A 27,518-nucleotide genomic window follows, 5' to 3' on the forward strand; every position below is an offset into this window, starting at 1 on the left:
GTAGTGATTGCTTTGTTCTATTGAAATTCCTTCAGAATTACCCAAATTGACAGGAGCAATTCCTGCTGTTTGGTACCCATAAAAGTCACTCACTCATCTGGGTGCAAATGACAAATTTCAAAGACTGTTCTCTTTAGGCAATGAGAAAAGCACTTGGGGCCAGCAGCAATGGGGCCAGCAAAAGACCAAACTCCACCAATAGCCAAACAAAAAGTCAAATAGCTGCTTGGGAGGGCTTCTGAAACATTCCCTACCTGCAGAGACCAAGTCATGAGCAAGGCATTCCTGATCAGTCACCCAAATCTGTTACCAAAGCACCAGGGTTTCGGTCTAGGTGCTGCTGTTCACCACAAAGAAAGCCAATGACTGAGGCAATGAGTTGCCTAGAAAGAAGGCTCTATTTGTGTACTGCAGACAAAAAGATGAGAAAGCAGTCAAAATTGATATCCTCAACTGACTAAAATTAGGGGTTTATATAGCTGGGGAAAATGTAATTATGTGTGGAAAAACAAGAATTAGGGAAGAGTGAGGAAGAGGAGTTGGCCAACAGGAAACAAATGGTCAGTAATCATGATGGGTGAGGAGTTTGGCATCTCCTTTTCCAGATGCAATAATCTGGTAAGTTTCAGATTCTTGATATTATCTGGGAGGCCTGATGATTGGTTTCCTGAGAAAAGGAAATCAGATAAGACAAATGAAACTTTCTCAAGCTTTATGACTGGGGCAATCCATTTCTATGTTTATTCAAAAGACCATAAATGTCAGTTCTATGGGACAAATGGGCAGGTTTAAATTCCATTTTTAAAGTATATGACACATATTTTCCTTGATTTACTATTTTCTGACATCTGCCTTACTCTGTCATACAAATTTCTACTCTTCTTTCCAGCCTTTTATTTTTAGTATTCCCACAGCTCAGTTCTTACTTTTCTTTGCTCTCTAATTCCATTCACTCTGAGGTGATTTCATTTAGTCTCAGAGATTAAAAAAAAATCTATATCGGATGACACCTAATTTTATTAAGGTGATTTTTTTCTTCTAGTCACTTTGGCCAAATAAACTTCTATAAAAGCTTAGTTCCCAATTTATTCTATCCTAACCACCTCCACCTCTTCAAATGTCATTCAAAACATATCTCCTCTCCCCTGCATCTCCAGCATAACTTCCTGAATGTTATTTCTACTTCTAGTTTTGATTCCTGGAAGTTTAATCTCAACATGAAAATCAGAATGGTCTTTTAGAAACATGTCAGATCATGTCACTACTCTGCTCAAGTACAAGTTTAACATTTTAATTTCTGTTAAAATGCACTTTCTCAAGAACCTTTCATGGACATTACATTCAATACTGAAAATTTACTTCTGTAATTCCCTATTTAGCCCTCCCAATTCTTCTTCTTAGCTGTAACTTTTTTCTTTTTACTTTGTTTTCTTAGACAATTCTGTGTGAAATACTTCTTTTAATTGATTAATTCCACACAATAATGTAAGCTTAATTAAAGTATGCATCTCTCATTGTGAAACTGATTGTATATTTCAGGTGTCAAGAGTAGCCCCTAGCACATAGTTCGTACACACTAGTTGTTGCTTAAATGAGTAAACCAAATAGTCCTTTTAATAAATAAACATGTTGTATCGCAAACATATAATGTTTCTTATTCCATTTTAAAACTAATAGAATTGTTATAGTGTTGCAATTTTACATTTATGTGCATTTTTCTGATTATTCATTTTAATGTTTCTCATATATTATTAAATTGTGTTTGTCATTAATGTTACTTGTCAATATTATATGTTGTAAATGTCTTCTCTCAATTGGTAACTGACCTTTTTATGGTTTTATAGATATCTTTCGGTGAACAGTTGATACTTAAACTTAACATGTGTTTTAGTTTATTTTTTAAATAAATTCTGTGCTATATGTTTGCATTGTCTGTCTACTTCAAAGACAGGTGTACTTTCATCTATATTTTCTCTAAAATTTTAACATCTTAATTTTGATATTTAAATTATCGAACTATTTTAATTTTGTGTATAGTTGAGGCTGAAAATGTTTTTGTTTTCCTTTTTACATAATTTTAATATCCCTTTTATGAATAGCTCCTCTCTTTTCCATGGCTCCATCATGTTACCTGATCATTTATTAGCATTACATAGATCTGCTATGGAACAGAGACAAGTCTGCTTCTGAGCACATGCTCTTATACAGGCGGTTGATTTGTCTAATTCTGTATCATTACCACATAATTTTAATTATTACAGTTTCAAAATTAAAACTGATATCTACTAAGGGATTCCACCTTTATGCCTTTGCATTCCTATGTGTCTTTGTATTTCACTTTTCATTAATAATTTGTTTCAGTTTTTTAAATCTACTTCGATGAATAACACTGACCTACAATTATTATATTTTCTTGTCTTGCTTTTCATCTGAAGACTCACACAATGCATTAGGAAATTAAAATATTGTGTATTCTCCAGAATACAAAAGATTTGTAATATTAGAAATAACTATTCATGAAATGTTTGGCATAAATTGGCTCCATAAGCATAGGGGTACAGTCCAGTGTGTTTCCTTTTTAGATTGATTTTCAGCACTTGCTCTATAAAGTAAATGGTTGTCAAAAATTAAAATTTTGAGATTTCTGCTTAAGTTAATTTTGTTTAATTTTATTTTTTTTCAAAACACTTCTTCACATGCTGGTTTGAAATTAATTAATGCTAGTTAAGTTATTTTAAAAATCATCTTTGTATTTTATTATGCTTATTTAATATAAAATCTAAGGCGCATAAAAATTGCCAACTAGTTTGCTAAAAATTCAAGAATTGTAAAATGATCTACTGCTACAGCATAGTTATTCTCAAACTTTAGTGTGCACTGTAAGTACCTGAGAAGCTTGTTAAAACAATTAGCTGGGCTCTGCTTCTGGAAAGTCTGATTCATCAAACGAGGTCTGAGAACGTGAAACTAAGAACTTCACAGGTAATGCTGATGCTGCTGGTCCATAGACAACATTTTGAGAACCTCATTGGTAGCAGATGCTATTGTTACATTGTTCTTGTCACACTGGTCCACCCTGGGTTCTGCTGATAGAACAGTGAGCATCTCCTATTTTAATTGTCAGCTTTGCATCTAAAGCACACTTTTCTTCTTGCTAAAGTATTACTCCAGAGCCAGAAAGTCTCCTTAGTCAATGCACAAGGAAGCCTGAAATTCCCAGAGATATTTGGTGATAACCTTGAAGCAATAAAGCATGCATAATATTATTCTATGGGTCATTAGAAAGTGTGAGCTCCAGTTGTCTTTGGCAGTGACTCATTTGCCAAGTCATTCTTTATTGTCCTTAATCTTTCTGGTCTCACCTCTTCACTTTCACACGGTGTTCCCTAGGACCATCTTCAAATCAACTACCTACTTCCCATACTCCAGTATTGCCTCATTGTTTACTTTTGAGAGAACAATAACTAAGGCAGTTATTTGACAGTGGTCTTAGAAAGGATAACATCCTGTTAGAAATCTCAAACTGGATCACTTGATGCAAGTGAATTTCAGTTTGCACTTGAAAACTAGAAATTGTTTGGTATAAACAAAGATGTAATAATCATGGGGAACTATAGAATAAAAGTCTGTAAAACTATAATCCATGATGGATTTGGATTAGGAGCAAGCAGAAGAATAAGAAATGGCTTATTTGAAAGCTCTGGCTTTTGAAAGATATGGGTACAATGGCAATTTTTACATTGTGGAGTTGTATTGTTTTTGTCGACTGCCCAGAAAACCTGAGGAAGTAGATTGTCCAACACACTATGTAAGAAGGCTTAACACTTGACTTGGCAGGATAAAGCTACCCTGAAAGTCAAGCAATTAATAGTTTCTGAAAATTAAGCAAAAAAACTGTAAAGTTGGAAGATATAGAAAACCCTCCTCTGACTCAAGAGTCAATAGCTTGACTAAATCACCTGGAATTGGTCTTGATATACTACTAGGATAGATATTTAAAACTTAGACATGACATAACTCCAGTCAAATAGGATAAGAGCATTAATATATCTTGAAAGAGTTTTATAGTAAGCATTCTGAGAGTTTAGTAGAGATGATGATTTTAAGTAGGTATACTGAGAGAAATTGAAATGAAAAGAATCACAGAACTATGTTCCCTGAAAGGTACAGTTAGCACAAAAAGGAAGATAAAATGAATGATGCAATGGGGTTATATATAACACTACAGAAATTAAAAAGGAAATTGATATCTCTTGGGGGAAAATAGATGAATAGCAAACAAGAATGTATGGCCATGAAAGACCAAAATCGTGCAAGATGAAGGCAGATGTCAACAGGTATAATCGAAAAAAAAAAAAATCACACACAGACACACACACACACACAATTATTTACTCAGTTTTTGTATCTGAACCAGTTTTTAGAGCCAGATCATATCAATTGAAGGGGAGGTGGAATTATCTTCAGGGTGAAATTTGTAATATCAAATAAAGACTGTACAATAAACATTCGTGGAACCAATTGGGTAACGGAACCAGTTTATATCAGTTTTCAAGAGCTTATTGTTTGCATCTTTGCTCAACTCTTTCTTTACTGTTATCATGTTGGTATCTTAAAATCAGCCATGGTGGGTGTATGTAAACCATACAATTTTTAAAAATGCTACAAATTAAGGTATTTTCTTTCTCTTTGCCTAATGCCCTAAAGGGAGTAGGTGGTTTGAAAATTGTAAGTAGACTACAGCTCTTACTGGTTTCCCATTATGACTGCACACTGAGGGAAGGGAAACACCCAGCTTCTTAAACTTCTGTTGGAAACAGGCTTTGAATTAATGACTCCTACACTCCAATTCAGCTCCATGAAGACTCATTCCGTGTTCATTTCTTTGGTTCCTAGGTGCATATCAGAAATCCTTTATTGGCAGCTGACAGAATACTCACATGACTTGCCAATCTATGGGTTACGAGCCATTATGATGGAATAAACCAAAGGAAGCTCCTGAAAATTACTTCTTCAGTCAAAAAAGTAAGTCAGAATAACTACCACTTTTCAGGTAAAATTATGTAATTAGGTGCCACCATATAAAATGTAAGTAACATAGAGGTCATCAGCCATGTTACATTCCTATTCAGTTAATGGGTTTAGGTTCTAAATAAATGAAAACAAGAAAGAAACAGACAGTGAAAAGTGAATTATATTCCATAATTTCTGACATACTCAATTGAATGTCAGTTTCTGTGCAAGATGTGCTATATTTAATTTTATAGATTAATAAATTAATAGCCTCTGGCACCTGATACATAGTTCTGTTGAATCAATTCCTTAGCTACCCTTCAAGAAAAAGACTCAAACATTGTTCACATTCACATGGAAAGTAGTACATATCCACTGAGTTGTCCCATGGATATACTTTAATTTTTCTGTTTTTAGTCATACAGTACAAAAGACCCTGAATATCTTAGTCTTCTGGAGAATATTGCATTGATGCACTATATTAGTGACAGAAATTTGATGCCCTCTGTTTGTGTTCCAGTAATTTATTGCTGCATAACAAATCAGTCTAGGAGTTAATGTCATAAAATAATCCTTTCATAATTTTGTGCACCTCAGCTGAAACATTCTGTTCATGGGATATGTAATGTGAAGAAAAACCCAGGAAGCTAGATCACTATCTAAACCAAGGCCCCAGACATAGTACCCCAGTCAAACCACCCTACCTATCTCCGACTGTTCAAGCCTACTGGTAAGGAGTAAATTATTGAATCAGGGAAAGAAAAAGGTGTTTCCTCATTGAGATTCACTCAGGGTTGCTGGCAAAATATTAGGGAAATATTAGGGAAAGTTAGAAGATTATAGTCTCAAACCTTTTGGAAGGCTGAAATGTTTTGATGGAACAAGCTGAAGGCAGCCAGTTCATTATGTAAGAATTTTAAATCATAGGATAAAAGATAGGGACAATAAAGCTTCCCCAGTTAAGTTATGTTTACCCCACATTCCTTTGTCTCTACTCAAACTGTTTGCTCATGTAAACTTTGTGCTCGATGGCACTCTTAGGGGAGATCAAAGGGGAATTATCCTTTAATGGTGTTTACTCTGGGCACCAGAACCTACCTCTTTTATCATTCATAAAACCACTCTTTTAACCATGTTAATTATCCACAAGTATATTGACTTAGAACCTCTGTTATGAAATTTATCCTGAATAAATGCAAGGAGGTACAGGGAGGCATGGTCAGGTAGCTGCAATTGTCCTCTGAAAGCAGCTGACAACCATCCCAAGCCCACTCAGATTCACTGTATTCTAGTTGTGTGAGTGCATTCATTAATCTGTTGTTGAGTTGGGGTCTACAGGACAGACCTCCACAGGTCTCATTTCCTTCCAAGCAGGTTCCAAGATGAGCAACATAGTGGTACTTCTTGGTAGCTTTAGGAGGTTAATGACTCAAATTTATTACAAACAAGGGACAAGGTCCATCAGACACTGGTTAAACACTCCTGCAAAGAATCTGTTGGCTCTCTGATACTTGCCTGGTACAAGCACTTGGGTTAATTGAGTGGGTTAATTGCGTGATCTGAGAAAGTGTCTCAGGTGCTTGAAGTTGTAAGCCAAACAATACTCAACTTAAGGAATTCCATCTTGTCTTAAATTGTCTGAAAACTTTCCCGAGCATAAATTTACACTAACAAAAGGAGAAACCTTGTTAAAAAGTTGTTGAAAAGAGTTTTGAAACTGGCAACAATAGACAGAGAGACCTGGAAGGTCATCATGAATTACTCTTTAGACCTCTTGCATTTGGAAACTGAAAAACATAAAGATGTGATTGTAAATATGGACATCACTGCTGCTATCAACTCTTCAACTGAGAGATACCAGCAGGAAAGTGAAGTCCTCTACCAAACATCCCTTATCTTACACACTGACTGTTCTTCCACATAGTAGGTACTGCAAAATATCTACTACTAATCAGTAAATTTTCAGTACCTGTAAATCGTATACCAAACTGCATAGTTCCAATAAAATCATTAAGCAATATTTATAATTTTTGAAATCCAGTCTATTCTTTTTAAAATTCCTTATTCTGTTTTCACAAACTTTGAGGCTATAAAGAGTCTACTTAGGAAATGTAAACATTTCCGGCACCCACAGCAATTCAAAAGATAGCACTGAACTTTAATAAGGCACCTAAACTATAAAAACAGGCTGTGGAAAGATTAAGTACAGCAATGCGTCACTTAACAATGGGAATATGTTCTGAGAGATGCATCGTTAGGTGATTTTGTCATTGTGCAAACATCATGGAGTGTACCTATACAAACCTAAATGGCATAGCCTATTACACATTCATCCTACGTGACATAGCTTATTGCTAGTAGGCTACAAACCTGTATTGTATGCCATTATTCTGAATACTGTTGACAATTCCAACACAAGGGGTAAGTATTTGTGTATCTAAACGTATCTAAAATAGAAAAGGTTGAGTAAAAATACGGATAAAAAATGGTATACCTATGTAGGGCACTTACCATGAATGGATTTTACAGGACTGGAAGTTGCCCTGGGTGAGTCAGTGAATAAACAGTGAGTGAATGTGAAGGCCTAGGACATTACTGCACATGACTGCAGACTTTATAAACACTGTATACTTAAGTTATAGTAAATTTATTTTAAAAGGTCTTTCTTCAGTTGTAACTTAAATTTAACTTATTGTAACTTTCCTACTTATCAACTTAGATTTTTTTAACTTTTTGACTTTTTTGTAATAACTCAGCTTAAAACGAACAAATGTTGTGCAATGGTACACATTTTTTGTATATCCTTATTCTATAAACATTTATCTTTTTATTTTTCATTTTTGAACTTCTATAATTCCTTGTTAAAAAGTGAGACAGAAACACACATTTTAGCCTACATCTATGCAGGGTAAGTGTCATCAATATCATTGTCTTCCACCTCAACATATTCTCCCACTGGAAGGTCCTCAGGGGCCATAACACACATGGAGCTGTCATTGCCTATGATAAAAATGTCTTTTTCTAAAATACCTCCTGAAGGACCTGCCTGAGGCTGTTTTAATTTTTTTTTTAAGTAGAAAGAGTACACTCTGATATAACAATAAAAGTGTAGCCTAGGAAATACATAAACAAGTAACAGTCATTTATAATCATTATTATTATATACTGTACATAATTATATGTGCTATGCTTCTATACAACTGGCGGCATAGCAGGTTTATTCACACCTGCATCACCACAGACACAGGAGTAATGTGTTGCACTATGCCTTTGAAATGGCTGTGGTGTCACTAGGTGATATGAATTTTTCATCTTTGTTATACACTTAAGGGACTGTCCTGCTGTATGCAGTCTGTTGTTGATAAAATGTTGTTATGAACACATGACTATACAAATAATACCTAAATTAGTGTTGGGAGATGGTTTAGTTGCCTATATATGATTAAATGAGATTAAATGAACCATCAGGATTTTTCATGTCGATCAGATAATAAAAGCTTGTCAAATGCTAGGAAGTGGCCTCATAGTCTCAGACTCACTGTCCCTCTCCACTCAACAGCATTGCGCTGTAGCATTAAATATCCCCAGGAAATCTCCATGCCAAACATCGCAGGTCCCTGGAGGAAACACTAATCTATCTCTTCTCCCTCATACCTCTACATTCCCTTGAGCCTACCCTCCACTCAGTCACCATAACAGAGATCAATATGAGTCAGAAATGTAGTTTTGACATCTTGTTATTTTGGCTCAAGTATTAATAAACACATTTCTCCAGGAGTAAATTTTAAATAGCTATGTGCAATGATTGATATAACATTTTTTCTGTTCCCAACATCCTGTAACATAATTTGCACAAGTTTTATTCAGGTGTAATTTTCATACAAAAAGTTAGATCTGTTTTAAATATACTTTGATGAGTTTGACAAATGTATATGCACGTTACCACCACACACCAAGATAAATACATTTATTCTTAAAAAAGGTAACTAGTTCAGACATAAGAAGGCACCAAGAAAATTAATTTTAGCATGAATATTATTTTTAAAGTTTTCACTGTTCTGTTTCAGAAATATAAAAAATGTAATTTTTTTCATTGGAATTGAGAATACGTATGGGATTCCAAAAATAACTCTAATTTTAAAAAATCAAGTCTATTTTATTCTCTAGATCACAGTTTCACTCATTTACTAGTTTATTAATTATTATTGATAAGGATATATTGTCCATATAAAATAAGTTGCTGGTAATTTCTTTTTAAAACATTTTTTAGATTTAGAAGGTAGAAGTGCATTTTTCATACATGAACACATCATATAGCAGTGAAATCCAGGCTTTTAGTGCCACTGTTACCCAAATAGTGTACATTGTATACAATGCGTAATTTCTCACCTTTCATCCCTGTCCCACTCATCCAAGTCTCCAATGTCTATTATTCAACTTTCTATGTCTATGTGTACACATTGTTTAGCTCCCACTTAAAAGACAGAATATATGGTACTTGAGATTCTAAGCTGTTTTACTTAAGATAATGGTCTTTGGTTCCATCCATGTTGCTGCAGAAGACATGATTTCATTCTTTTTAGTCTGAGTAGTTTCATGGGATATATACACCACATATTCTTTATTCAGTTACCTAGTAATGGATAATTACATTGATTGCATAATTTCGCTATTGTGAAAATTCAGCAGTAAACATCCAAGTGCAGGTGTCTTTTTAATATAGTTATTTATTTCTCTTTGCATAGATACCCACTAGGGGGATGGCTGGATCAAAGAGTAGTTCAATTTTTAGGTTTTGAGAAATCTCTGTAGTATTACTTTTTTATTTTTATTTTTTGAGAAGGAGTTTTGCTTTTTTGCCCAGGCTTGAGTGAAGTGGCACAATTTCGGCTCACTAAAACCTCTGGCCCCCAGGTTCAGGTAATTCTCCTGCCTCAGACCTCTGAGTAGCTGGAATTACAGGCTCCGGCCACCATGCCTGTCCAATTTTTGTATTTTTGGTAGAGATGGAGTTTTGCCATTTTGGCCAGGCTGTTCTCAAATTCCTGACCTCAGATAATCCACCTGCCTTGGCCTCCCAAACTGCTGGGATTAAAGGCATGAGCCACCATGCCCGGCCCTGTATATTTCTACAGAGATTTTACTAATTCACATTCCCACTAATGTGTACAAGCATTCCCTTTTCTCTACACCCTTACCAACATTTTTAACATGCTAATGATAGCCATTCTGATTGGTATAAGATAACTTCCCATTGTGATGTTAACTTGAATTTCTCCGACACTTAGCAATGTTGAACATTTTTTCATATGTTTGTTGGCCCTTGTATGTCTTCTTTTGAAAAAAATCTCTGTTCATGTCTTTTGCCAGCTTTCTAATGAAGTTATTTGCTTCTATTTTGCTTTGTTGCTGTTGTTTTTTTCCTTTAACTTTTATTTTAACTTCCTGGATACATGTACAGTTTGATACGTAGGTAAACATATGCCATGGTGGTTTGCTGCACAGATCAACTCATTACCCAGGTATTAAGCCCAGTATCCATTAGCTGTTCTTCAAGATTCTCTCTCTCCCCACCCCCAGACAGGTTCCAGTATATGTTGCTCCCCACCACATGTCCATGTATTCTCATTGTTCTGCTCCCACTTATAAGTGAGAACTTGTGGTGGTTGGTTTTTTGTTTCTACATTAGTTTGCTGAAAACAACAGCTTCCAGCTCCATTCATGTCCCTGCAAAGAACATTATCTCATTTTTTTTCCAACTGCATAGTATTCCAGGGTGCATATGTACCATATTTTCTTTATTGAGTCTATCATTGATGGGTGTTTGGGTTGATTCCATGTCTTTGCTATTGTGAATAGTGCTTCAGTGATCATACACATGCAAGCATTTTTATAATAGAATAACTTATATTCCTTTGGGTATATACACAGGAATAGGATTGACTGTTGAAATGATATTTCTGCCTTTAGATTTTTGAGGAATTTCCATACTATCTTCTACAATAGGTCAAGTAATTTACATTCCCACCAACAGTGCAAAAGTGTTTCTTTTTCTCCACAGCTTCCCAAGCCTCTGTTGTTGCTAGGCTTTTCAATAATCATCATTCTAACTGGTGTGAGATGGTATCTTGTTGTGGTTTTAATTTGCTTTTCTGTAATGATCAGTGATATTGAGCGTTTTTTCATATTTCTTGGCCACTTGAATGATGACAGTTTCTTTTGCTGTGCGGAACCTCTTTAGTTTAATTAGATCCCATTTGTCGATTTTTGCATTTGTTGCTATTTCTTTTGGTGTTTTTGTCATAATATATTTTCCTTTGTCTATGTCCTGAATGGTATTGGCTAGATTTTCTTCTAGGTTTTTATTATTTTTTTTAATTTTGGGGTTTTACATTTAAATCTGCAATCCCTCTTGAGTTAATTTTCATGTAAGGTATATGGAAGGGGTCCAGTTTTGTTTTCTGCAGATAGCTAGCCAGTTCTCCCAGTACCATTTATCAAAAAGAGAATCATTTCCCCATTGCATGTTTTTGTCAAGTTTGTAGAAGATCATGTTATTGTAGGTGTGCAGTCTTATTTCTGCGTTCTGTGTTCTATTCCATTGGTCTATATTGTTTTTGTACCAGTATCATGCTGTTTTGGTTACTGTAGCCTTGTAGTATAATTTGAAGTCAGGTTGTGTGACCCCTCCAACTTTGTTCTTTGTGCTTAGGATTGTCTTGGCTATTTGGACTCATGCTGGTTCCATATGAACTTTGAAAGTTTCTTCTACTTCTTTGAAGAATGTCAATAGTAGTTGAATGAAAAAATCATTGAATCTACAAATTACTTTTTCACAATATTGATATTTCCTATCCATGAGCATGGAATTTATTTTTCCATTTGTTTGAGTCCTCTCTGATTTATTTGAGCACAGGTTTGTAGTTTCCCTTGAAAACCTTCTTCACTTTCCTTGTTAGATGTATTTTCCTAGGTATTTTAGTACCTTTGTAGCAATGGTGAATGAGAGTTTATTCATAATTTGGCTCTCTGCTTGCTCATTGTTAGTATATAGGAATGCTAGTGATTTTTGCAGATTGCTTTTGTATGTTGAAACTGCTGAAGTTGCTAATCAGCTTAAGAAGCTTTGTGCTGGCTGGGTGCAGTGGCTCACGCCTATAATCCCAGCACTTTGGGAGACTGAGGCCAGTGGATCACAAGGTCAAAAGATCAAGACCTTCCTAGTCAACATGGTGAAACCCCATCTCTACTAAAAATACAAAAATTAGCTGGGCATGGTGGTGCATGTCTGTAGTCCCAGCTACTCGGGAGGCTAAGGCAGGAGAATTGCTTGAACCCAGGAGGCAGAGGTTGCAGTGAGCTGAGATCATGCCATTGCACTCCAGCCTGGGTAACAAGAGTGAAACTCTGTTTTTTTTTAAAAAAAAAAAAAAAAAAAAAAAAAGAAGCTTCATGCTGAGATGTTAGGGTTTTCTAGATATAGGATCATGTCATCTGCAAACAGAGACAATTTGACACCCTCTCTTCCTATGCAAATATACTTTATTTCTTTCTCTTGCCTGATTTCCCTGGTCAGAACTTTCAATACTATGTTGAATAGGAGTGGTGAGAGAGGGCATTCTTGATCTTGTGCTGTGTTTCAAGGGGAATGCTTCCCAATTTTACCCATTCAATATGACATTGGCTGTGGGTTTGTTATATATGACTCTTACTCTTTTGAGTAATGTTCCATCAATACCTAGTTTATTGAAAGTTTTTAACATAAAGGGATGTTGAATTTTATTAAAGGCCTTTTCTTCAACTATTGAGATAATCAAGTGGTTTTTGTCTTTATTTCTCTTTATGTGATGAATTACATTTATTGATTTGTGTATGTAGAACCAACCTTACATCCCTGCAACCTTACATCCCTGGAATGAAACCAACTTGATCATGGTGGATAAGCTTTTTGATGTGCTCCTGGATTTCCTTTGCCAGTATTTTATGGAGGACTTTTGCGTCAATGTTCATGAGGGATATTGAGCTGAAGTTCTCTATTTTTGTTGTATCTCTGTTAGATTTTGGTATCAGGTTGATGCTGGTCTCATAAAATGTCTTATGGAGAAATCCCTCCTTTTCAGTTGTTTGGAATAGTTTTGGTAAAATGGTGCGAGCTCTGCTTTGTACCTCTGGTAGAATTCTGCAATAAATCCATCTAGTTTTGACATTTATTTTTGGTTGGCAGGCTATTTACTACTGCCTCAATATCAGACTTGATATTTGTCTATTCAGGGAATAAATTTATTCCTGCTTTAGTCTTGGGAGGTTGTATTTGTCCAGAAATTTATCCATTTCTTCTAGATTTTCTAGTTTATGTGCATGGAGGTATTTATAGTATTTTCTGATGGTGACTTTTATTTCTGAATCAGTTGTGATATTCCTCTTATCATTTCTGGTGGTGTCAGTTTGGTTCTTTTCTCTCTCTCTCTCTCTCTTTATTAGTCTAGCTAGCAGTTTATTTCATTTAGTTTTTTTTTTAAAAAAAAAAAAAAAGCTCCTGCATTCAATGATGTTTTGAAGGGTTTTTCATGTCTTTATCTCCTTCAGCTCTCTTCTGATTTTGTCTATTTCTTGTCTTCTGCTAGCTTTGGGGTGTGTTTGCTCTGGGTTCTCTAGTTCTTTTAGGTGTGATATTAGACTGTCAATTTGAGATCCTCCCCTCTTTCTCCTGTGGGCATTTAGTGCTATAAATTTTCCTCTTAACACTGCCTTAATTGCTTCCCAGAGATTCTGTATGTTGTCTCTCTCATTAGTTTCAATGAACTTCTTGATTTATGCCTTAATTTCATTATTTACCCAGGAGTCATTCACAGGCAGATTGTTCAGTTTCCATGTAGTTGTGTGGTTTTGAGTTAGCTCTTTAATCTTGAGCTCTAATTTGATTGTGCTGAGGTCTGAGAGACTGTTTGTTATGATTTCAGTTCTTTTGAATTTGCTGAGAAATGTTTTACTTCTGATTATGTGATCGACTTTAAAGTAAGCGCCATGTGGTGATGAGAAGAATGTAATTCTTTTGTTTTTAGATTGACAGTTCTGTAGATACCCATCAGGTCCACATGATCCAGAGCTTAGTTCAGTTCCTGAATATCTGTTAATTTTCTCTCTTAATGATCTAATAAATACTCTAGTGGAGTATTAAAATATCCCACTATTATTTTAGTCTCTTTGTAGCTCTCTAAGAACTTGCTTTATGAAGCTGAGTGTTCTTGTATTGAGTGTATATATATTTAGGATAATTAGCTCTTCTTGTTAAATTGAACCCTTTACCATTATATAATGCCCTTCTTTGTCTTGTTTGATCTTTTTTTGACTTAAATTTGGTTTTGTCAGAAACTAGGATTACAACTGCTACTTTTTTCTGTTTTCCATTGACTTGAACCTATGTGTGTCTTTGCATGGAAGACGGGTCTATTGTAGGTAGCATACCGATGGGGCTTGACTCTTTCATCCACTTGCCATTCTGTGTCATTTTTGGAGGCATTTAACCAATTTACATTTAATGTTAATATTGTTATGTGTGCATTTGATCCTGTCATCATGATGCTAGCTTGTAATTTTTGCAGAGTTGTTTATGTGGGTGCTTCATAGTGTCAGTGGTCTGTATACTTCATTGTGCTTTTTTTTTTTTGAGAAGGAGTTATCAACATAAAATTCAAAATGGCGCGATCTCGGCTTACCGCAACCTCCACCTCCTGGGTTCAGGCAATTCTCCTGCCTCAGCCTCCTGAGTAGCTGGGATTACAGGCACGCACCACCATGCCCAGCTAATTTTTTGTATTTTTAGTAGAGACGGGGTTTCACCAGGTTGACCAGGATGGTCTCGATCTCTTGACCTCATGATCCACCCGCCTCAGCCTCCCAAAGTGCTGGGATTACAGGCATGAGCCACTGTGCCCGGCCCTCATTGTGCTTTTTTAGTGGCTGGCAATTTTTCCTTCTCATATTTAGTGATTCCTTCAGGAGCTCTTGCAAGGGTGGCATAGTGGTGATGTATTACTTCAACCTTTGCTTGTCTGAAAAAAATCATTTTTCTCCTTCTATTTTAAAACTTAGTTTGGCCAGATATGAAATTTGGGTTGGCAATTGTTTTCTTTAAGATTGTTGAATGTTAACCCCCAATCTCTTCTGGCTTGAAGGGTTTCCACTGAGAGGTCTGCTGTTGGTCTCATAGGCTTACCTTTTTAGATGACCTGGCCTGTCCCTCTGGCTGCCCTTAACATTTTTTCTTTTATTTTCAACCATAGAGAATCTGATGATTGTGTGTTTTGGGGTTGATCTTCTCATGGTGTACCTTACTGGGGTTCTATGGGTTTCCTAAATTTGAATGTTGGCTTATCTTGCTAGGATATGGTAGTTCTCCTGGATGATATCCTGAAGTATATTTTTCAAATTGGTTCCATTTTCCGTCTCTTTCAGGTTCTGTCTTTGAACATAATACCATATTTATTGGAGGTTTTTCTTTTTCTTTTTCTTTTTCTTTTCTTCCTCGATTCTTGTCTACATGTCTGATTTCAGTAAGATAGTATTCAAGCTCTGAGATTCTTTATTTTTGTGGTCTATACATGTGATTTCATTGTGGATTTCTCATGTTGCATTTTTCAGCTCCATCAAGGCAGTTATGTTTCTCTCTAACCTGGCTAATGTAGTTGTCAGCTTGTATTGTTTTATCATAATTCTTAGCTTATTTGCATTATGTTAGAACATGCTCCTTTAGAACAGTGAAGTTTGTTATTACCCACCTTCCAAAGCCTGGTTCTGTCAAGTCAGCTATCTTAGCCTTTGCTGGAGGAATGTTTCAGTCATTTGGAAAATAAATGGCACTCTGAATTTTCAGCATTTTCCAATGATTCCTTCTCATCTTTGTGGGCTTATCTGCCTTTGATCTTTGAGGTTGCTGACATTTGAATGGATTTTTTGTGGGGTCTTTTTTGATACTGTTTTCTGTTTATTTTTCTTTTAACAGTAAGATCCCTCTTCCATAGGGCTGCTGCAGTTTGCTGGGAGCTCACTCCAGACCCTAGTCACCTTGGTCCCTCCTGCACCTTGTGGTGTCACCAATGAAGGCTTTAAAACAGCAAAGATAGCAGCCTGCTCCTTCCTCTGGGAGCTCTGTCTCAGGTAGGCACCCACTCCTGTATGAGGTGGCTGGAGATCCCTATTGGGAGGTCTCACCCAGTCAGGAGGAACAGGAACAGAGACCCACTTAAAGAAGCAGTCTGGCTTCCCTTTGGCAAAGCACGTGTGCTATGCTGACTGCTCTGCCTCTCCAGAGCCAGCAGCCTGGAAAGACTGTCACTGAGCTGCAGAGACAGTGGCTGTTCCACCCCCCAGGGACTCCATCCCAGGGCAAGACCCAGAGTTCTGTTTATAAAACGCTGGCTGAAGTTGCTGTAATTCACATAGGGAGGCCCTGTTCAGTGATGAGGGGTGTATTGAGGTCCTACTTTAAGAAGACTGTCCACTATCAGCACAACAGCTGTGCTGCATTGTGGGGAGTTCCTCCCAGTCACTAGTGTTGAAAGGCTAGACAGTCAACTGGAACCTCAGGTACAGCGGCCACCCTTCCCCACAGGAACTCAATCTGTCTCAGGCTATCTCTTGCCTCCTGCCACTGGCTGGCTGGAATTCCAAGCTAGTGGGTTTCACTTGTGAGGTACCACGGGAGTGAGGCCTGTGGAACGACGCCACTCGGCTCCCTGGATTCAGCCCACTTCCTAGAGGAATGCAGGGGATCTCTTGCCTTGCCAGAGTCCCCAGTGCCAGAGTTTGCAAAATTCCTGGGTTTCCCTGTATTCCTGAGCAAGAGAGTGAGCAGCCACTCCAAGACTCCACAACTCTGTGCTTTGGACCCAGGCCCTTGTGGTATGGGCTCATGAGGGGTTCCTGATTCATGGGTTGAAAAGATTCATAGAAAAAGCATGGTTTCCAAGACAGGGTCACACAATCACTCACAGCCTCTCTTGACTGGGTATGGGGGCTACCCTGGTTTCATGCCACTTCTGTGTGTGCCATTGCCCTACCTTGCTCTTCCTCACTCTCCATGGGTTGAGACATCTGCCTAGTCAGTTCCAATGTGAAAACCTGAATACCTCAATTAAAGGTACAGAATTCACTGGCAGTTTTCATTGCTCTCCATGAGAGCAGCAGACCACAGCTGCTTCTAATTGGCCATCTTGGCCCCTCTTCACTTCTATTTTTCTTATTGAGTTGTTTGAGGTCCCTGCGGATTCTGAATATTAGTTTATGTTGGCTGCATAGTTTGGTCCCATTCTTTAGGCTATTGTTTATTCTGTCATTTATTTTGTTGTACAGAAGGTTTTTTTTTTTTCTTAGTTTGACTAAGCCTCATTTGTCTATTTTTGGTATTGTTGCATTTGCTTTTGAGGTCTTAGTCATAAGTTATTTGCCTAGGTCAATATATCCAGAAGAGATTTTCCTAGGTTTTCTCTTTATATCATAGTGCGAATGGCCAGAGCAAATAGTCTAGAGACGATTTTTACAGTCTAAAGTCTTATATTTGTGTATTTAATATATTTTGAGTTAATTTTCGTATATCCTGAGAGACAAGGGTCTAACTTTATTCTTCTGCATATGGATATACAATTTTCCCAGCACCACTTATTTAATAGAATGTCCTTTCCCCAGTGTTTTATTTTTGGTCAACTTTGCTGAAGATGAGATGGTTGTAAGTATGTGGTTTTATCTCTGGGTTTTCTATTCTATTTCATTAATTTATATGTTTATTTTTATACTAGTACAATGTTATTTTGGATATTATAATTTTTTAGTATTATTTGAAGTCCAGCAATGTGATGCCTTTTTTTTAAAATTTGTTTGATTTTGATTTTTCTTTGGCTTAAGATTGCTCTGGCCATTGGCTCTATTTTGGTTCCGCATGAATTTTAGAATTACTTTTTCTTATTCTGTGAAAAATGGCATTGGTAATTTTATAGGAATTGGATTGAATCTGTAGATTACTTTAGGCAGTATACTTATTTTAGTGTTATTGATTCTTCCAATCCTTAAGCATGGAATATCTTTCTACTTGTTTGTGTCATCTGTGGTTTACTTCATCATTGAGCTCTTTCACCCCCCCTTGGTTAAATGTATTCTGAGGTATTTTATTTATTTTGTAGCTGTTGTAAATGGGATTGAATTCTTGATTTGGTTCTCAGCTTGATCATTATTTGTGTATAGAAGTGCTACTTTTGTTTTTACTTTGATTTTGTATTCTGAAACTTTACTACAGTCATTTATTAAATCCAGAATTCTTTGAGAGAACCTTTAGACTTTTCTAAGTATCATATTATATCATCAGCAAACAGAGAAATTTGACTTCCTCTTTTACTTTTTGGATGCCTTTTATTTTTTTCTCTTGCATGACATATCTTGCTAGGACTTCCAGTAATATGTTACATATGAATGGTGAAAATGGGCATTCTTGTCTTAATTTGGTTCTTAGGAAAAATAATTTTAACTTTTCCCGTTAAGTATTATGTTGACTGTGGGTTTGTGATATATGGCTTTTATTATTTTGAAGTACGTTCCTTCTATGCTCAGTTTGTTGAGAATTTTTGTCGTGAAGAAATGCTGAATTTTAATGAATGTTTTTTCTGCAGCTGTTGAAATGATCAAAAGCATTTCTTAACAGTGGTTTTACTATTTTACAATAAGATCAGAAATGTGTGATCATTCCAATTGTTATAATTTTTTTCAACATTTGGAATTAGCACACTTTTATTTTTTCATGTTTACAGGTAAGTGATACTTTGTGATAATTTAATATAAAGTTTCTTTAAAAATAAAGTTTTTTTGTATTTTTCAGTAAATTGTATACACTGTGTGTGTGTGTCTGTGTGTGTGTGTGTGAGAAAGAGAGACAGAGAGACGGAGAAAGAGAGAAGTGTCTTTGTAAGTGCTTCCTCATTTTTAATTGGTTTGTTTCATTTAAGGAGCAATTAAGCATTCTGATACAAGTATTTTATTAGATAAATATATCTAAAATATTCTAAATATTATTTTGGTCTGTATCTTGCAATTTCATTTTTAATAGTGTCTTAGATGAATATGTTAACTTTTATTTTGAGAAAATTTATCATTTAATTTCTTTTATAATTAATAGTTTTGCCCTAAGAAATATTTGCCTACTTGAAAATTGTAAATATAAGAAATACTATTAACAAATACATTACATACTTGTCTTGGTTTTGAATAAACAATTTTCTACTTCTCTGTCATGGGCTTATTTTATTCTTTGTATAATTCAGCTCTACAAGAATTTATGATGTTGACCCATTTTTTATAATATAATGAGAAATATATGGTCTTACTCTGTCTTTTGAAAATATATACATGAGAACAAATGTGGTTTTTATACATCTACCTCCTAATCAAAAGTGGAAGATCTATTTTTTCTAATTTTAATAATAATTATTTGCATATATCACTGTCTAGTACAATAATGAGTGTTGATGATTTGTCATTAGGCTACTTTAAAAAGATGTGTTTTAAGAGACAGGAAAATATTCAGGACATTTTATTAATTCCTAATATCAGTGATTAATCAGAGCAAGCATTTACACTTAATAAGAATTCAATTGCATGAAAAATTATACCATTTGTAAACGCTCAATTCCTTATACTGTTGGTGAAAGTGATTTTATTCTACCAAATATAGGTAACTTTTTGTTAAAAGTGTATCAATAGGCAAGGAGCCATGACTCATGCCTGTTACCCCAGCACTTTGAGAGGCTGAGGCAGTCGGATAATTTGAGGTCAGGAGTTTGAGACCAACTTGGGCAGCATGATAAAATACTGTCTCTACTGAAAAAAAAAAAAATTTGCCAGGTGTGGTGGTACAGGCTTGTAATCTCAGCTATTTGGGAGTCTGATGCAGCAGAATTGCTTGAACTGGGGAAGCAGAGGTTGCAGCGAGCCAAGATTGCACCACTGCACTCCAGCCTGGGTGACTGAGCAATTATCTGTCTCAAAAATAAAATAAAAAATGTTTATCAATAAAGCTCAGTAAAATTTTGTAACTACAAAATAAAAAAGTCTGCGCCTAAGTGTGCTCACGTGTAGTATAACTAATTACATTTTAGTCAAAGGCTGGCTCTACAATGTAGGATTTTGATTTTAAAATAGTGACAGTTTTCATTTTGAGAGAGGAGTTTCACCTTCATTTCATGCTTAACGAAATGGACCTAATTAGCCCTTGTATTTCGTGTGAGGAGTTAGGTCATCGGAGACCAATTTTTGTATTTGCATTCATTAATAGCATTAATCCTGCTCTAAGAAGTAAAGGATATAATAGTTTCTGTCATTTAAAGACAATACTCTTGCTATACATTGTTTATTGAAATCGAGTTGTCTTATGTTAAAATTTTTTTATTAAATTATTGTCACCTACAAAATCTTGCTTTAATAAGTTTTTAGTGTTATTATGTATGCTACATAATTAGTAACAAGATAATTCAAATACCTTAATCTTTTCTTGTTATTATGGCTTCTAATTTTGTAAGTTGTTATTAAGCATTAAATATTCATGAGTTTGTTTTATATTTTAGTAGTCACCAATGATGTAGTATGATGCTGGGGGCTAGTCTTTCTTGTGATTGTCATCATTAGTCAAGAAATGCAATAAAATGGTCCTTGAAGAATAAACTACATGAAGTAATAAGAATGCATATTGTATATTCTTTCATTCTACAGGAAGTCTGTCAAATGTTTCAAGCAATATTTTTCATTAAATTTTGAAGTCAAATTCATGAATGAATTTAGAAATAAGACAGTTAATCTAGCTCTGGTGAAGATTAACCTGGATTAAATATGTTTTTAGGACTTTTAAACACACTTATTCAGTTAGCATCTTGGAAATCTATCTTTAGGTATGTACTTATAAATCTTTTTACCATTAAAGAGCATATAGCCTAAAGGTAAACTCTGGGAATATCTGGGCCAGAAAACCCAACATTTTTGTGTGAACCTCTATATCCTAAAATATGTATTAGCATAGGAACTTTAGTGTATATGAAAAGCAGTCTTTAAGTAATTGTGTTGAAAAATAATTTCAAAATGTGTATCTAAAGGCCAATATCTCAGAAATCAGTAAATTGTAAAGAAAATATTCACTCTAAAATATTAATGATATGAATAATATTATTACTAATTCAAAATGTAAATCAGGTTAAATATCTACAGACCCAACATTGTATTCCATAAATATTGTATAATTGAATTATGTAGTACTTTTCACACTATTCTATGCTCTATTTTGAATAGTTTTAATGCCTGAGCTAGATTGACTTCTATTAGCAAGAAAGTGATTGTTATTCTAAGGCAACACATCAGTCCTTCTTCAGTAGACTGATGTAGATATGATATTAATATCCTTTCATTGACCCAGTCATTCCTGCTGCATTGTCTCATGAAGCAATCTATATAGATTTGTCACAACTAGATAATGCTCAAAATTTGAAGTTATTTCTTTTCCACCTGCCCATCCACTACATCCCTTCATAGAATTTGGATCCCAGCAGGGCCAGGTCTCTACTGAGCACATGCAGTTAAAGATACCATATTAAAAGGAAGCAGAGGAGCAGCCTTTGATTCGAATTTATCTAACTTAAGCAAACACAATTTTTTAATAACAAAAATAAAAATATTTTGGCTAGATTCAGTTGACTAATTCTAAATCACCTCTAGTTGTTTCTACATTTTAAAACAAAACATCAATTTTTGTAGCCTAAACCTATGTAGGATTTAGATGTTTTTTCAAGGTAATTCTATTGAGAAACCTTAAAAAATACTCATGAAAATACATCTCAATATGAATGACAATCTTTTGGCACTGTCCTCATATTAATTAAAATTTAGATTCACAAACAAAGTCTTAAGGAATATTATGACCCTCTATCAAAAAGGTTAAAATAAAGTGTTCAAGAATCCCAGGTCATAATAGATTATCATAGTTAGCTTTCCCATTCACTTCTATGGGAATCGTGAATAATTACTGAAAAGAAAAGAAGAAAAGTTTCTATAAAATGGTGAGGAAAAACTGGAGGAAGCATTTTTAATTGTGTGATGAATCAGAAATACATTCAACTTTTAATTTTCTCTTATTGGAAGTTAATAGGAAAACATCACTTTTCTTTATGATTCATTAATTGTGTTATAAGTACTTGGATTTAATACTTTCAATATAAGAAAGCTTAGCCTTAGAGAGATTTAGGTACTTTCCAAAAACTTCATGAATATTAAAAAGGAAAGCCTGGTTTAACATAGGACGAATTACTTAACCAGGGTATCAGTCAGACCATATCAGGTTATGCTGCAGTGCAAACATGCTCAGTATCTCATTGGTATATATCTTACACACACACAAGCATACACACCCAGATGTTTCATATAAATACACACACACATATATATATAAAGTTATTTCATAAGTATATATTTCTTACCTTCAATACTTAATATACATTTCTATAAATATTACTCTTATTGGTATATATATATATATACACCAATGTTTTTTATATATATGTGTGTGTGTATACACATAGTTATTTCTTACCTATACTATAGGTTTACTGCAATTTGGATGCAGCCAGTGATTCACCTTCAGAACCCAGAATGAAAGATTTATTATCTGGAATAAGGTCAACCACTTTTACAAAAGAAAAATAATTCTGTGACTTAATAATAAATCTTAAATGCTTCTGCTTTAAAGAACTCTTAAGAAGCAAGGATGATCAGAGTGTAAGTCTATACAACCTTTTTATAGTAGAAATTGAAAATATCCATGGAAATTTAAAGCACATATTATCTTTGATGCTAAAAGTGCTCTTCTAGAAATCTGTTCCAAAGATATTCCCACAACTCAAACCTAATTGGGCAAAGCAAATCACATAGCCATACCACCTTCACAGTGCAGAGAATGCTAATTGCACTTGCCTCCGAAAAGGAGTAAGGTGTATTTCTAACTCATTTGCTGTGTTTGAGTGTATGCGTATATTTATATGTGAATATGTGTGTACACAATACTTACATATGTTTCTATAAATATCACTATTACTGTATTCAAAATAAAACCAAAGTATCACAGTAAATATACTCTTAGGTATTCTGAAATTTGTAACTTTAATAGTCCTGTGTGCTATAAGCAAGTTTTACCTAAATTATATATATATGTGTGTGTGCATATACATATATATGTATGCTATCAGCAAGTTTTACCTAAATTATATATAAATATGTGTGTGCATATACCTATATATACACATATGGTGATGTTTATTATATATACACTATATATTTATTGTTTCATAGTGTGTGTTTGAAATATATATATTTATTGTTTTATATTTGCATGTTTAATTTACTTTGTTTAGGATTTTTTTCTACTTTTTGACCTACAAATATTTTAATAAATTTTTATCTGTCCAATATCATAGACTTTCCATTGATAGCTCCTGTGATTCTTTCATTATTAAAGGATCTTCTTATACTCTGATTTCTCTTCAGATCATATAAGGATCTCCTTCCATTACAATATTATGAATACTAGTTTCTGTATATTTTTATACTTTTAATGTATCATTAATTTTATGTCACTGATTCATGAAGAAGTTATTGAAATAATGAATTTAAATAGATATCTAGTCTTATTTATTTTTCTGAAGGATGAATTCTAAAACAATTTACTGAATCATCAATTCTCCCATGTTATTTTGAAATGAAACATTTAGAGTAGCTTAGGTTTCCATAGCTATTCTCAATTTTAGGCTCTGCTTTATCATTATAAGCATTTATGGCTTTGGAAGTATTCATTTAAACATCCTAATAGTAGAAGGTATTTCAATTTCTGGTAATTTCAATTTCTAGTTAGGTCTTCATATTACCATTTATTTTCAGAACTTCTAGAGCTATTCTTTTGTGTTCATTTTTCCAGAAAAACTGCAGTAGCATAAAGCTTATTTTTAAAACTTAAGATATATTTTGTTAATTTTATTGTTCAGGTTAAAACAGATTTATTTATAGTAAATGTTTTTCTTGGAGTGGATTCATACTACTGTAGATTTCCTCACTGTCTATGCTGGGGAGCATTTAAATAGCCATTAAGTTACATATTTATTCAAATTATAGTAGAATTTATCTAAGAAGCACTCTGAGCTTAGGACAATTTGAAGGCATAAGGTGGGAAGAGGCATTCTTTAAAATGTTCCAGATATTCAGATTGTTTGTATACTTTTGTTTACAATTTTTTCTGTCATTTCCATAAATAATATTTTCTCAAAAATGCATCATTTGTTATGGGTTTCAAATATTTAATTCATAATTTATAATAAAATATTTCCTTTAAATATATATGTCATATCTCAATCTAACCTAGTTGTGAATAAAAAGTGGACTAGCAAGTTTTAGAAAAAAGGTAATTCTATATTACATTGTTTTAAATGGGACAAATAATTTATGTCTAACTCATGGAACAACTTATAAGAATTTTTACAGTAATCACTCTTAAATGCAGAATAATTCCTGCATAAAGTAAAACATTAAATACACCTGTTGCATGATTATTTAATATTTTAATAGTGAGTATTTAATATTAATAATAGTAAAATTACAAGTGATTTTATTAGTTTATAATATGAAAATTATTATATGATCTAGCATATCATTACATTTTCCCTCTATTGCATATGTAATATAATGCAATGCATACAAATCATAAAAACATATAATTATAACTTCACTAGTTCCATAAATATTAATATTCTATCTACAGAAACCATTGCAAAACACAGACTAAATGTAAAATTAAAAATAATTTCGGCAGCACACTTTGCCTCTTCAAATTTTATTATTATTTTATTGGGAAACATTTTCTTAAAATATATTTTTGTATGTTTTTAAAGATACATTTTGTGTGTTCTTTTACTTAGAAGAGAGAATTTCATAAAACTTTGGATATTTTCAGGTTAGAGTATCTTCTCTTTCATCTTTGATATTTTGTCTTTCTCAATATTCTGGATTGTGTTGGGTCCTCACCCAGTTTTCATCAGTGAACTACATTTTTTTTTTTTCAGACTGGGTCTCACTCTGTCACACAGACTGGAGAACATGAGCACAATCATGGCTCACTGCAGCTTCCATCTCTCCAGGCTCAAGCCATTCTCCTACCTCATCCTCTCAAGTAGCTGGGACTTCAGGCACCTGCCACCACACCTGGTTAAATTTTTTGATAGGTTCCCCCAGTGTTGCCTAGGCTGATCTGAAACTTCTGTGCTGACTCAATCCTTCCACCTTAGCTTCCTAAATATAATTTTTAATATGTTGAATGTAGAAATTATTTTCTTAATCTTTGTTTACATTTTACTTAAGTTTTAAGCCATTTCAAATTACTTTTATCTTCCATTGTGCTAATAATGTTTGTCTTCTAAATATTTATTTGAGATCTTGTTTCAACAAGGCTTTGTTCTAATTATCTTGTTATGTATTATGGAAACACATTTGAAAATATTCCTTTCTTAAAGTAAATCCCTTTCTTATTTCAATTTAATTATCTTTTGGATGTATAACCAAAACTGTTACCTAAAGTAGCACCACTGCCCCCACATATACTGGCTTGAATATCATTGTTTATCCCTGTCTAAAATAGTTAAAGCCTGGGAAAGGTTTAGTTAGGCAGTCCTTGTTTGTGTCATGAATTTGCAGTGTTATAGCTGGCACTGAATTTATCAGAAAGTTTGACTGGGCTAGAGGATTCACTTCCGAATTATCTCACTCACATTTCTGAAAAGTTGAAATTGGCTCTTTGGTCTCAATGCTTCTCTAGTTGGGGCTAATCAGGGGACTGCTTAAGGGTTCTCACACCATGGCAGGTGGCTTCCCCCAGAGTGTGTGACCTATGTGTCCAAGATGAATGCTGCAATGCCTTTTATCACCTAGCTGTTTAACTCACCATATTATGACTTCTGCCAAATTTTATGGGTTAAGCAATAGCAAAAACCTTGCCAGATTGAAGAATAGGAGACATAAACCACACATTGGAATGGAGTCATATCAAAGTCATGTTGAAAGAAAAGATTACAGAATAAAATGTATATGATGTAGCCACCTTTGGAAATTATAATATGCAACAGTTTTCTTTCTGTCCTCAAATCATATTCTTCTCACATGCAAAACATAATCACCCTTTTCTATCTTGCAAAGTTTTTAAGAGAAATATACTGGTAGGATAGCCAGCTTAAACTAAAATAGAGGCCTTGGACTCTAAAATATTATAGATGAGAAATAGGCTGAGGGTGCTTCTCAACTGAACTACCAGCTACTTTTTTTTTTAATGAAAAAAAAATGATACCTAATAAACTGGAACCAAGGGCAAGAGGCAGAGGCCAAAGCCACTATGATATTGACAGGCAGTAAGCCTAAGCCTTAATCAAGGGACTGCCAGCATGTGCCACCCAGATTTTGCAATTGGTTAGAACCAGTAACCATTACATGTTTTCTATTTTCTACCTTTCAGAATGAGAGTGTCCACTTGTATATTGGGTGTATGAGGGGTAGATGACTTCAGATAAAGAGAAATTGTAGTCACAAAGCTATACTTAGGGAACTAAACAGCCTTTCTGAGCAGAACTGACAGCTGTCTGATACTGGCATTTGGGGAAAATATAGAGAACAGGAATTGGAGGACTCTCAAATGTATGAGTTGACATCTGAACAAGATGATTGATTGATTGACAGATAGTGTCTTGTTTATTGGAGCAAGTTTGTCCCAAACTTAAGGCTTTTTTTAACAATAAATATTTATTATACTTTAAGTTCTGGGGTACATGTGCAGATTGTACAGATTTGTTACATAGGTATACAGGTGCCATGGTGGTGGTTTGCTGCATCCATTGCCCCATTATCTAAATCAGGTATTTCTCCTAATGCTATCATTCCCAAATCCTCCCCCCTACCCTCTGCTCTTCCTCCCCACCCCCAGGCACCAGCGTGTGATGTTCCCCTCCCTGTGTCCATGTGTTCTCACTGTTCAACACCAACTTATGAGTGAGAACGTGTGATGTTTGGTTTTCTGTCCTTATGTCAGTTTGCTGAGAATGATGGTTTCCAGCTTCATCCATGTCCCTGCAAAGGACATAAACTCATCCATTTTTATGGCTGCATAGTACTCCATGGCATATTTGTGCCACATTTGCTTTATCCAGTCTATCATTGATGGACATTTGGGTTGGTTCCAAATCTTTGCTATTGTGAACAGTGCTGCAGTAAACATACGTGTGCATGTGTCTTTATAGTATAATGATTTAAAATCCTTGGAGTATATACCCAATAATGGAATTACTGGATCAAATGGTATTTTTAGTTCTAGATCCTTGAGAAATTGCCACACTTTCTTCCACAATGGTTGAGTTAATTTAGACTCCCACCAACAGTGTAAGAACTTTCCTATTTCT

The 27,518-nt window shown here is 34.6% G+C and overlaps 1 long non-coding RNA gene across 1 annotated transcript in view; it reads left to right on the forward strand.

Moving 5' to 3' along the window:
• LOC135268964 (uncharacterized) overlaps positions 1–27,518 on the forward strand; it is a 396,879-nt gene that overhangs the window by 99,174 nt on the left and 270,187 nt on the right. The window contains exon 2 of the long non-coding RNA XR_010337296.1: positions 4,897–5,025. This is a non-coding gene — a long non-coding RNA (uncharacterized LOC135268964). The remainder of the gene's footprint in view (positions 1–4,896; positions 5,026–27,518) is intronic.

This window comes from Aotus nancymaae, unplaced genomic scaffold (genome assembly GCF_030222135.1).
Source record: "Aotus nancymaae isolate 86718 unplaced genomic scaffold, 86718_ANA_hifiasm-v0.15.2.pri h1tg000048l, whole genome shotgun sequence".
Lineage (NCBI taxonomy): Eukaryota > Metazoa > Chordata > Mammalia > Primates > Aotidae > Aotus > Aotus nancymaae.